At 35.3% G+C, this 13,073-nt stretch overlaps 1 long non-coding RNA gene across 2 annotated transcripts in view; it reads right to left on the bottom strand.

Annotated features, from left to right (window-relative positions):
* LOC102951881 overlaps positions 1–11,970 on the bottom strand; it is a 52,574-nt gene extending 40,604 nt beyond the window's left edge. Inside the window, exons 1-3 of one of the 2 annotated variants that reach the window (XR_006214526.1) lie at positions 11,837–11,970; positions 7,602–7,682; positions 4,620–4,822 (exon numbers count right to left, since the gene is read on the bottom strand). This is a non-coding gene — a long non-coding RNA (uncharacterized LOC102951881). Of the gene's footprint in view, positions 1–4,290; positions 4,823–7,601; positions 7,683–11,836 lie in introns of those variants that run through there. The other variant, XR_445937.2, reaches the window with a different exon arrangement.
* Positions 11,971–13,073: the final 1,103 nt, after the last annotated feature.

Below are 13,073 nucleotides of genomic sequence, written 5' to 3'. Positions count from 1 at the left end.
CCACCATTCCTGATGTGCTTCTCTTAATGTGCTGTTAACATCATTTATTTAAATTTAAATTGATTTAAACTCAAACTGTGATATTTAAAATATGCTAGAAATTATATAATTTACAGCTTCTTAAGCTTATGAAAATAATGAAAAGTTTCAGATGAAAGCTTTTCCAAGGTGGTACATGAAGTTTTACAATTCAAGTCCAGGTAAATTCCCAAAAGAATATCTTAGTAGGAAAGGAGTTAAAAGGACCCATTTGAAAAGGAATTAAAGGACCTTATGCAGTCATTGTCTGCACTGGGACAGCAAAACACAGTTGTTACAACTTCTATGTTTATGAGTATGACAATGTTGATATGAGAAAGGATTGAAAAAAATGTGAATTAAGCAAAGAATAGGGGGGCAAGTACCATATTTAGAGATGGGAGCATGTGGAAAAGAGTTAGTAGGAAGCACTTTATGGCATATGGTCAAATATCTTTTAAGAAAAGGAATTTCAAAAAGTCAAATTTGAATTTGTTATATATGAATATAACTTTCCATTAAGCTTTCCATTAAGTTCTTACCAAAAATTACATTTGCAAAATAAACAAAAATAAAAATGGAAAAGTGATAGCTCATACAAACTTCTAGTATTTTCCAGAGGGTATTTTCAACCTCGAATCCCTGGTATAGCAGTATCTTCCAGTCTTACCGTATAACTGGATCACCAGAGCAGATTGAAGGCTTGCACTGTCTCTCTTGGGAGAAAGTGATATTTCTACAGTGTATTTTGGAACCCCATCACTAAAGACCTCTGATTCATTGAGGATTCCAAAGAATGCCGACTTGAAACAATTATGATGAATTTGAGAAACTTCAGTATTAATTTAGCATTGAGTCCCATGAGCTGGATGCTACTTACTCAAAATAGTTTGGCAGAGAGAATATGTAGTATGATCCTTGTGGTTGGAAACTTCTCCTCAATAAGCAACACACACAGATGAAAGAAATGCTTTGGTGGATTTTTTGAGAGGGATTCTGTTTCATTTCCATCTATGACTATGTGCCCAGAATCATATCAACAAAGACTTCACAACTAGCTAATGTTCCAAGATTTAAATCAGTTGCCTTCATTCTTTCCTGCATCCCAGAAGGTAGACTGAATCCAGGAAGCACTGTGCCTTTGTTTGCTGAAGCATGGTTTCAGTGTGTCCAGCAGAATGGTCCCAGAACACCAACAGAGCCACAGAATTGGAAAACACTTTGGTAATAGTAGCTGAGAACCCTTAATGATGTCTCCCTAAAATCTTAGTCATGGGAAATCCATTTTCTGATCCTTATTATCAAAAAAAAATAATAATGGGTAATCCATCTATACCTATATTTGGTGGGATATAAAAAAACCCCTTAGTTTTTTAGCACATATATCTTTATGTAGCTGGGAATTTCTTATTTTGGGGGTGCATGGGTGGCTCTGTTGATTAAGCATCCAACTCTTGATTTTGGCTCAGCTCATGATCTCACAGTTTGTGAGTTTGAGTCCTGCACTGAGCTCTGTGCTGACAGCATGGAGCCGGCTTGGGATTCTCCCTCTCTCTCTCTCTCTCTCTCTCTCTCTGTCTTTCTCTCTGTCTCTCTCTGCCTTCCCCCACTTGCATGCTCTATCTCTCAAAATATATAAATAAACTTTAAAAAATGAATATAGGAATTTCTTAATTAAAAAAAATCTTAAAAAATTAAAAATTGTTCTTGAAAATTTTAAGAAATTTCTTAAATGTGTTTTCATTATAATGTAAGTCAGGTTAAGTTTGACTTGCCAGCAAGTGATTTACAGCATGCAAATACTTTGTTATTCCTAAGAGTGAAATAAAATTAGCTAGTCACACATTAATAGCTTTAAACTCTTGTTTTAGAGCCTATGGTAAATAACTTCAGATATAATCATTTTATGCATTGTCCCCTTGAAGGCTCTGAAATACTACTGTGTCCCTCCACACAGTCTGCACTAGGACAGAAATTCACTTGCTCATGTAAGTTAATATTTTACTTATCTTGTTCCTATTCTAAATGCCCTTCCCCTAAATTTTAAATCTCATCCCTTAAAGCTGGGCACTGGTGTTTATTCTTCCATAAACTCTTTCCTCATTGTCCTTGTACATTTCTCAAAATGTTGCTTATGCCTCTTTTTGAATTAATTTTCTTTAACATGGTATTTGTTCTTAAGTCAGTTGGAGGCAATCTCCCCCCACTAATGCAAAGCTCCTTGAAAGCAGAGATTGTCCCTCATTGATCTACATTTCTTAGCAAGTAACTCCTAGATATTGGTGATTTGCATAGAGAAAAGAGTCCCAAATCTAGACGTCCGTGGAAAACTAGTAGAGAAAAAATTCCAGTTACTTTGCATTTTTATATTTTGTATCTGGATTTTATGGAGAAAATGCCTAAGAAAATCAAAGAGAGAAAACTAGACCGAGACCTATGTAGTACTGAACTTATATTTAACTTCAGAGGCTCTACCTATGTGTAAATTTTCTACCGTCTTTGAGTAGCAAAGACTTTAATAATGTGCACATAGGTTTTGACTAATTGGACTAAACTGACAGGTCACTTTAATTGAAAACATTAGTATATTGTTTTGAGTTTAACTCTTATTTGGTGTCTAAAAAGCCAATAACACAGAGAATTGACTGAACTTTTCAACTTTTCACTGTTTATTTGGACACTGTATAGACATAGCCAAAAAGAAATCTCTCCAAAAACACCTCAAAGAATTTTTTTCTTCAACTGCATAAGATCATGAGAAAATAAAATCCCTCTGTTCTCAAATGACACTTTAAAGTTATAGGAGTATAGTGTGGGGAAATCAGTTCAGCCATGGATTATCAAAACAACAGAAATATAAACCAGGTATCAATTTATAATATTTGCTGAAATAAATTGACTCTGATTCAAACTGTCAGCTCAGTTCTTTGACACTGAAAATAAAATACCAAATGTACTAATGTAGAAAACTTGAGCAATGAAAAACATGACCCTCTATTTTATAATGTTATTTTAACTATGAATCAAACTGATTGATAAATGAAGTTCAAATTGGCTTTTTGCATGAATTCAATCACGAGTCAAAAATAGTTTCAGAGTTTTCACACACCTTTTCTACTGGCACATACATTTTATCCTTTGAAGAAACCGTTTCACAGTCATTCCTAATTTCACTAGCAAGTGCCGTAGCACTGGATTTCCCTTACTCTCTGGTCCTTTTTAAGAGAGTGGTTCCTCTGACATGATCTGGATCTTGAGTCAGATAAGTACGTCTCTATTTGTTGTTTTCCCAAAAAAAGGTCTCATTTGCAAATTAAAAACGTATATAGCAAATGGACTGGAAGTGGTTCAGGTGCAATAAGTTAAAAAGAAAAAAAAAAGTAGGTTTTAAGAGTGTATGCAAGGTAGAGCGATGTGCCAGGATAGGGCTGTGCACCTCAGTGACTGGCATCCAAAAGGACTCGTTCCCTGGAATGCTTCTGTTCTGTTGGCCTAAGCTGTGTTGAGACACTTCCAGCTGAAGTGTTCTGTGTGGGGGTAGTGACCTGCAATCCCCAAGGTTCTAAGTTGTCCTGTGAATAGGAATACATTTCCTATTTCTTGTATCCCCCATTTCCCCACCCATATATCAGGGATTGGTTTGAAAGAATGAAGCAGAGACCTTACAAATGCCTGAAGACCAAAAATTCTGTCAAGGGGAAGAAGAAATGGAAAAGAGAAGAAAGAGACTAAATCCCCAAATCCCTGCACATGTAAAAGCTTTCTTACTTTTTTTTTTCCCCACTTCTAAAGAAGATGAGTCAAATAAGAGCCCATTCAAAACCACATGAGTAAAAATGAAGTTGTGTGTTTTTCACATACTTCAGAACAGGCTAAGGGATGAAAATGAGGGCGAGTTCCCTATAGTCAAACATGCCCAGAAGTAGCAAACTTTGACTTAGCCATGAGCCAAATAAGCTGCTCCTGAATAATCGGGTCTTGGTTTAAATCTGTAGAGATGTCTTTTTCATGTATGTGAGGTGGACTTTTGATTTCATCTCTGGGACAAAGTTTGAAGTTAGTTTGTGACTCTGGCATAGAAAATGAAGGAAACCCTTGTAATGGACTGCTCATGTAGGCTTATTATAAGTGTGTGTTTAATTCCCTCATGTGAATTATATTTTGAATCATTACCACTCAAGAGTCACCAGGTTTCATCTACTTAAGCTCAAGATACTATGTGGAAAAGCATTCTAAAGTCAACTTGCCAAATATCACTTTAATCCTTGAGTACTTAAATACAAATATTAAGCCAGAAATTAGAGCTTTCTGGTCCTTTTCTTTTGCTTCTATCACATTAAATTAATAGACATGGTAACAGACCTACATTATATATCAAAAGAACAATGTTTTTAGATTCATAGCAGAGGAAAAGAGCCCAAATTTAGCTCTTGTATGCCTTTTTTTTGCAATGGAAAAAAATCCATGAGACAAAGGGGTAAGATCACCTCTTATGATGTAGAGTGGATCAGAGGTAGCAAAATGATGCTCAGTGAACACTGGAAACAAATGACACCAGGATGCTGAGTCCAATTCATTCCTTTCTTTTTCCCTGGACTTACCATATTGAACTGATAATTTTTCCATAAGTCTTCCCTCAAAATGGGTAGTTCTCCATATTAATTCCATCCCAAATGCTCCATTACAAATGGATTATAAGCATTTAAACTTTTGTCAGAGTGATGAATCTTTCTGGGTGTGTCCTGGAGAAAACTAGGGAACTTCAGAATTTACATTTATCCACTTGGTGTTTTGCAATAAGGTTCTGAAATGGAAATAACAATATATCAGGCCAATTCAGGAATGAAAATTTTAAAAATGCCAAATTCTAGCATGCACATTCATAGTGTAAACCTGAGTGACCAGACCAGGACTACATTCTTTTCTAGCCCAATTGAGTTCCAATAATGAAATAAGATTAAGCTATAGAAAAAAGAGGCTTTGTTATTGAAGGAGAATGGAAGGACGTTTATCATTCTGTAGAATCTTGTCTCTAATATTTTTCTACATTTGACCATGTTGTAGATATATGAATTTGACCACTTGTTAAAAAGAGTACAAATTGGCTAATTGGCAAATGTAGCAGTAATATTGATAAGAGGATTTTATTGGGGTACCTGCATGGCTCAGTTGGTTAAGTGTCTGACTCTTGATTTTGGCTCAGGTCATGATCCCACAGTTTATGAGATCAAACCCCACTTCAGGCTCTGAGCTGACAGTGAGGAGCCTGCTTGGGATTCTCTCTCTCCATGTCTCTCTGCCCCTCCCCTGCTCACTTGCATGGGCACACATACTCTCTGTCTTTCCCTCTCTCTCTCAAAACAAATAAACATGAAAAAAAATGTAAATAAGAGAATATTATTTATTATGCAAATTATATTTTGCAAAATATACAGATAACTGCTAAGGTCATTGGCAGAACTCAGAAATTCCAACCCAAAGTATACATGGAAGGGTCTTTTGTGTGATTGTGCAGTGCTCTTAATTTAGTAGCCAGACCTCAGCAATAGAAATAAAATGCTTACTCTGCTACAGGAATATAGTAAAGGCAGCCACAGAGGCAGTCATCATGTTTTTTGAAAGGCAAAAATAACATATCAGCACTATTTTTATCTTTTTGGTGGAAGGGATTTTGCTTCTGATTAAAAAAAAAAAAAAGTAGCTCTTATCTTTCAGAAGAGAATTCCCTAAATAATAATTTGTTACAAAAACAAATATAAATATATAGCATTGTAATAGTGGAATACAGTCTTTTTTTATTTTATTTTATTAAAAAAATTTCTTTATGTTTATTTTTAATAATGAGACACAGAACGTGAGCAGGGGAAGGGCAGAGAGAGAGAGGGAGACACAGAATCTGAAGCAGGCTCCAAGCTCCAAGCTATCAGCACAGAACCCAATAAAGGACTCAAACTCACAGAACATGGGATCATGACTTGAGCTGAAGTCAGATGCCTAACGACTGAGCCACCCAGGCGCCCCAGGGGAAGAGATTCTTAAATGGTCTTATCTTTCCCCCTTCTTTGTTCCTTTGTGTCAGAAAGTAGGAGTGTCCCATTAAGTATATCACTCTTAGTTCTAGAAGTAATAACACTGTCTTTGTTCACTACTACTTGTTTACTACAGTAAGACGTCTGTGGGTAACAGTGCTAATCTTAACCACTGCCCAATACAAGAATGCCACCCTCTGTCTAGGCACATACCTTCTATCCAAGTATACAATAAGGTCAAATGAAACAATAACCAACAAAAAATCAATAGAATAATGGTCCAAGCTGAATTCTATGGCAGAATCATTTTTTTGTAACTGTAAAAGTACAATTATTCTTTGTGGTTAAAATTATGCAGCCCTTAAATAACTCTGAGTAAATGAATTATGTGCCATTAAGAGATTTCTTGAAAAGTTTTCATTAGCTGTAAAATAAAATAGCTTTAAGCTTTAGAATGTTCTACTCAGTTGGAGACTCTCATGTCTTTGTGATATTCTGGTGACAATTTCTATTCTAAGTGTCAAAAACAACTCTGCTATCTGGAACAAGTCGTATAGTATTCTCTCCTTTTAATATTCTAATCGTGAGGTGTGAAGTGAAATGGTTGCACAGTGTAATGGTGGTAAAGAAGTGGAGTGTCAATGAGACGGGGAAGGTGACAGACTCAGAATAGGTCCCTGAGGTGCTCTCCAAGTGCACTGGATAAAGATTCCCCTGGGAAAATTTTCTCATTAGTTCTCAGACACAGTTCAGTAATTCAATAGCACCAGGTTACCATTAGTCATAAGACCAAAATATGTTACTTTCCATGCTTTAGTTCCTTTATTTGTGTATGTCATTTTCAGACCGAAAATTATTGAGCCCTACTCTCATGCAAAGCTACTCAGTAAATTGTTTACATACTGAAGTGTGATACATGACAAGCAAATTCCGCATTTTTTTATTATTGTTGTATGATACAAATTCAAAGGGAAATTGATGTTTCAAATAATTCTAACGATACTTCCCCAAGTAACTCTCAATTTCTTTATGCCAGAATTACTAAACATGCACACGTGTGCACATACTTGCGTGCATATTCCTTTTCATAAAAAAAGCAGGAAGGATTCAGAAATAATTGTTAAGGAAAAGATCACATTGTTAAAAAGCTTTCTCACCCGTATTTATCTGACTTGTAAAGTAAACTTTTCTCACTACTTTAAGGAAGTCTATTTTTAAAACCAATGTACCTTCTGGTGATGTGTTCTGTTTCAGAAATTACAGTGTTCTTTCTAAAATCAAGAAGTATTGAATGATGTACTACACATGTGAATATAAAATATTCATATTTTGTGCTATAATAGAGAGGAAACTCTTAAAGATCCTGGTTGTTAGTTAATTTGCTATGTAATTGCTGAGTAAAGATGTTAAAATGCATAGATTATAATTCTACATGCTTTATATTTCCTTGTCATAAATGATATGTACTTTTTTCTATGCTATGAAAGTTAACTGCACTCCCACTCCACAACTGAAAGCATAATGGGTTAGGGGGTTGTCTACCTCATTACTCACCAGGTCAGAAAGAAAGGAGTATCCACCCCCATTGGTTATTTAAATCCTCCTGGTTACATCAGGGAAGCAATAATGAAATCTCTGAAAATGAAAATTAGATACAACACCAACAGATTATTGTAGATTTTTGTATTTCAGAAGACAGTCCACACAGAATTTTACTTTGTATATTTTGCAGTGATGATCATTCTTATCTTTATTATTTATTATTTTTATTTTATTTTATTATTTTTTGATCTTTCTTATCTTTAAAAGATAGCTAGGGTATGGTATTGCCAAAAAATTACTTAATTTGTAATATATTCTAGTGGAAGTATAATTTAAGTGCATCCACCTAAACATCATGACAGATTGGAGAGGAAGGTAATCTTTGGTAATGCAAACTATGTTTCTTACAAAGATAAAATGTGATAGGTAAGCTGCAAGAGGAAGTTATCTATTAGAAACAGTGAAAGAATAGACTTTTCCAAATGAATTGGTTAAAAACAATTCCTAATAGAAACATGCTCCTTTCAAAACAGTAATGATAAGGATTCCAAACAAACCATCACATACTTCTGTTTATGTGCTACCCATAGAGTTATTGTTGAATTATGAATTGTAAATATTTATAAGTGATTCATATTAAAGAAGTTGTCAGCTGCAGCTACAGTTCTTCACCTTCTGTCATCCCAACTATCGAGGGGGCTGACTCAATTGCTTTCTTGTCAGGCTACCTTTCTTCCCCAGAATACTCAATTCCCAAAACACAACAAAATATAAATGAATGGAAAGTGCTAATGACCCATGATTGCCAAGAGGTATTAAGTTTGTAAAGGTCCTTTGCTGACTAAATTTTAAATGAGCAAAATCGTTTCCCAAGGCAAATCTTTATATTTTTAGTAGATGTCCATTGAAAAGAAATACATATTATTGTCTTCTCTCTGCTTTCCTATGATACGAGTCATAATCAGCTTTTAACAACTCAAGTATATGTAGCTTATTCCCTGTTTATTTACAAGATCTATGCTCATAAAAGCTAGACTAATAAAAATTATATTTTAGTTGAGGGGAAAATGGCTTGAAATTATAAGATTTGGAAACATGTATTTTTTGGAAGTTAAAGGCATATTTTAAATCTTTAGGGTCAGGATGGTACCATTTTCAACAATTAAAAGTTTTATGTTTAGCAAATAATGTGGATCAGTTCCCAAATCTTGTAATTTCATGCTATTTCTCCTTTATACTGTCTTAAAAATGCTACTGATGACAAAACTGTTGTTTCTAATGACTTTGAAGTCTAAACTTTGATTTCTTTATCAATTTTGTCTTGGGTTGGCTCTGTTGTGTTTCTCCTGACCTAGTGTTTTGTGATACATTTTCATGCCTGATTAGAATCTTTTCTAGGGAAGAGAGATGGATGGTCACTGAAATCATAGCCTCAGAGGTTCAAATGTTTGGATACAAGTGAAAAAAAGTTTCCATTGTGTTTGTTAATTCAATCACTAATTTAGGAAAATAAAGCTTTAGCTTAAATTTTATGTTGTGAAGAATTGCTTATATCTGTATATAATTTAGTATACACAAAAATTAAAATCAATAGTGGAAACTTAGCAGAACAGTTAAGGAGTATTCTTTTTTGTTGTTGTTGTTTGTTTACTTATTTTGAGAGAGAGCTAGAGCTCTCAGGTATGCTAGTGCTGGGTTGGGGGGATAGGTGGTATGGAGGGGCAGAGAGAGAGATGGGGGGGGGAGGGAGAGAGGATCTTAAGCTCTACAGGGGGGAGCTAGATCTCAGGAACCCAGAGATCATAACCTGATCCAAAATCAAGAGTCAGATGCTTAATTGACTGAGCCACCAGCTGCCCCAGTTAATGAATACTTTTTGATCAAATCATTAGATCTTCCTGAAAGGAGGCTCTGTAAGTAGGAAATCAGTGGTTTTCCCATATTTTCGGTGTAAGCTAATGGCAATGTGTTAATCTTTAAGTTTCTGTCTCATCTTTTAGTTTCTATATGAAATAGCTCTTAAGAATCTTTCAGCAATTTCCTTTATTATTACACAGCACTGTGACTTACAAGCACTCACAGATACTCACATGTAAGCAGACTGTATACATGTACACACATAAAGTCAGGGCCAGCTCAACAGATGTGCTCCCGTGTGGGAATCATATCACTTTTTCTGAAACACTGAAGGCATGACTTTCAAGTAGTTTTAAATTTCAAATCAGCTTAGTCCATATTTAATCTAGACATGTTGGTTTAACACCAAGCCACACCAGACCTTTTAAAGTTCAGTGGCTGTGATATAAAATTCTTCACTGTGTTGCACCAATAAATTGAGAAGTGCAGTATAATTCTCCACTATCACTGGAACCGTTGTGAAATGAAATAAAGACTTTGATATTGGCCCTCACTCAGGTGCTCACTCTTTCACAGTTGTATTCAAAGTGTGTGTTCACAAAAGTTAATAAAAACTCACGTAGATGATGCATAGTTGATGGAAGTAAGTGGTAAAAAAAAAAAGTTAACTCCACCATTTTCTTCCTATTGGCCACTTTACATGCCAGTGGGTTAAAAGATGCTGAATTCCTTTTCTCTGAGGACCACCTTTATAACTGAGTTATTTAGTTTTTTATTTTTTTAAACTAAGCAGCCAAAAGAAAGAGCCTCTTGACACTTCCAGCAAGTATCTCAGTTCTTTTCATATTGTCAATAGCTCCACTGATAGCACTGTTCTTTTGACAGCTAAAAGCAGATGTGGGGGTTAAGTATGGGAGCAATTCAAATGTCCATAGTAAACTGCAGGGGGGCAGAGAGAGCTCAGAGAGCAGCAGCTTTAAAGTAATTGACTAATACAGTAAGGATATTAAAGTCATTTAGTGCCAAAAGGGAACACACTGATCCCTGACCCTCAGCCACTTTGGAGTAATCTAGTATTCAATCCAGCGTGTAATGACTGCCAGGCCTGTCAATCCTCCAGGCTCTCCAGTCAAATGCCTGTGGCTACTATTGGCTTATGGTAAAAGGACAGAAATGCAAGGAAATGCCTCTCAATCAGCCTATGATGTGATAATGTTATTGCTCCAATGTATTCTATATTGTCCCTGCATAGTTTAATCTGTTGAGACCCATGTCAAAAATTGCCCTTGTTCCCCAGAGGTCTTTACTCAACCTTTTAGTAATACAAGTGTATTTGAAAGGAAAGGGGGTAACTAACTTGATGAATTGTTTCCAGCTAATACATACTTACATACATACATACATACATACATACATACGTGTGTGTGTGTGTGTGTGTACACACACACACACACACACACACACACACACACAGTCAACTGTGGCTTAAAGACTATCCATGCAGGGTATAAATTAGAAGTTTGCTACTAGTTTGACTTGTAAACCTTTCTTTTTCTTTTACTCCAGCAGGCAAACTATTTTACAATAAAAAGTGTTGGAGAAAAATAAGTATTGACACAGAAATTTATTTACACGGTGGCTGATTCACATTCAGTGCGTGTGCCAAAAGGAGTTTTAACAGGGGAAGATGTCAGAAAAAAAGGTTTACTTGTTTCTGCTACTTCAAGACATAAGAGTTGGCAAACTTCTGGGAAGCTTCCATTTTAAATGAGGTGTTTTGCATTTGGAAAATATAATTATTGCTACAGGCTGCAAATGAAAAAAAACACCTAAGAGAGTACAGGAAATTGCCTTTTTTTGTTATTTTGATTTTGCTAATTAAAGCACTAGAAATTGACCCAAAGTTGAAGAATCAAATTGGAATAATAATTATTCAAATCTTATTTTATTATCTTACAAAGATTCTTTGTATTTCTTAGTCATTCCCCCCATTTACGTTTTAAAAACCTACTATATAGAGTCTTTGGAAAGAGGCAGCTCCAGTGATGATAATGCACTATTATTTTTAGAGGACATTAAGGTTACATAGGGAGGCATTTTGCCTATTTCTGTTATGTAGGACTTTGCCCAGCTCCCACAGGGAAGGTGCTATACAAAACGAGAAACAAAGAGGAACATCTGTTTGTTCATAAGTTTGAAATAACTTTGGTGTCGAAAACAAATGGCTGTCCCCTCTACCAACCTGTCCTCTGGCCATTCAGCACTCTAAAATGATTAATCGATGTATGATTGTATTCTAAAAACCATTCTGCACATGTTACTTTTCCCACTTGAAGTATTCAGAATTTGTATACAATCTTGCCAAAATATAAGAGACAGGAAAATCTTACTTTTGTGTTCACTGAATTCCCAGACCTTAAGGGCAGAATGAATGCAGGAGGAATCCCATCAGGATGTCTCAGGCAATTTTTCATTAGTATCCATGACAAGCTGTTTCACCACAGGCTATTGTTTTCATGGAAAGTTCAAATACAGTAGGATGGGATATGGTGTGCTATTAACACATAATGGTATGATTATTACCTATCTTATATATATATGACCTTTGTCACCTAGAACATTGATACTCTTCATTATGATGTACCATTGTAGAATAAGAGGAATGGTTGGGTAGCTTTAGAGTTCTTTCTGTAGTTGTCTAATTATCTGTTTAAAGTTTTCAAAGCTTTCCTAACAGGTGAACTAGAAGGGAAAACCAAATAGGTCAGAGAATCATAGGGCTTTAAAGGACCTTGGCATTAATTTGTCTATTCCTTTTACATCCTGGCATCAAATAGCTAAGCTATTTCTGGTGAGGGTATATTTTATACAAAATTCCAAAATTTAGCATCATGTCTATCTGCAAAAAGCATTATGACTATAAAGGAATAACTTGATTCTACAAGCAGAACAAAAAATCAGTCATATAGCTACACGTTGTATTAAAAGCTTCTTCAATGAGTTGAAACTTATTTTTTCCTACAGTCTCCTTATGAAATTCAGTGAGTCACTTTTCACTTTTTGTATAATAACTTTATGTTCCTAACGACAATTGTTAAGTATATATTTAGTTTTCTCTAGAATGAATGTGAGTAAAGCATCATTCAGTTTGGGTTAATTGAGTAAGTTCTCCTTTAGCTTCAGCAGAATTAAGGGCACATATCTTATCTTCATTTCTCATAGTCAATATGTGGTTGAAAAAATTTCATTCCTTCAGCAAATATGGAATTTCAGTTCTGCACATGGCATTATGCCAAGCTCTGTAAGGGGTATAAAGAAGAATAAGATGTGATCCCTAATTTCAGAAAGCTTACAGACCAATATGGTGGGTGAGACACTAGACAAATAACTATAGCACACAGTTGAAAGGGGAGAAGGTAACTAAAGTTTATTAAGCACCTAAAGCTAACCAGTCAGTCTGTATAACTCCAATTAACGGACACAGAATTGCGAGATACTCATTTTCATTTGTTAAGCTGTCTTTACTGAGGCTAGGTAAAGCCAGTACTGTATTTGAAACAGATTATTTCTGGCTCAGAGACCCACGCTCTCCCAGCAAAACTGCATCTTTTCCATAACAGGAGCGAA

Source organism: Panthera tigris, chromosome A2 (genome assembly GCF_018350195.1).
Source record: "Panthera tigris isolate Pti1 chromosome A2, P.tigris_Pti1_mat1.1, whole genome shotgun sequence".
In the NCBI taxonomy this organism is placed as follows: Eukaryota; Metazoa; Chordata; class Mammalia; order Carnivora; family Felidae; genus Panthera; species Panthera tigris.
The sequence above is the reverse complement of the archived record's forward strand: the minus strand, read 5'-3'. Positions and strand labels throughout refer to the sequence as shown.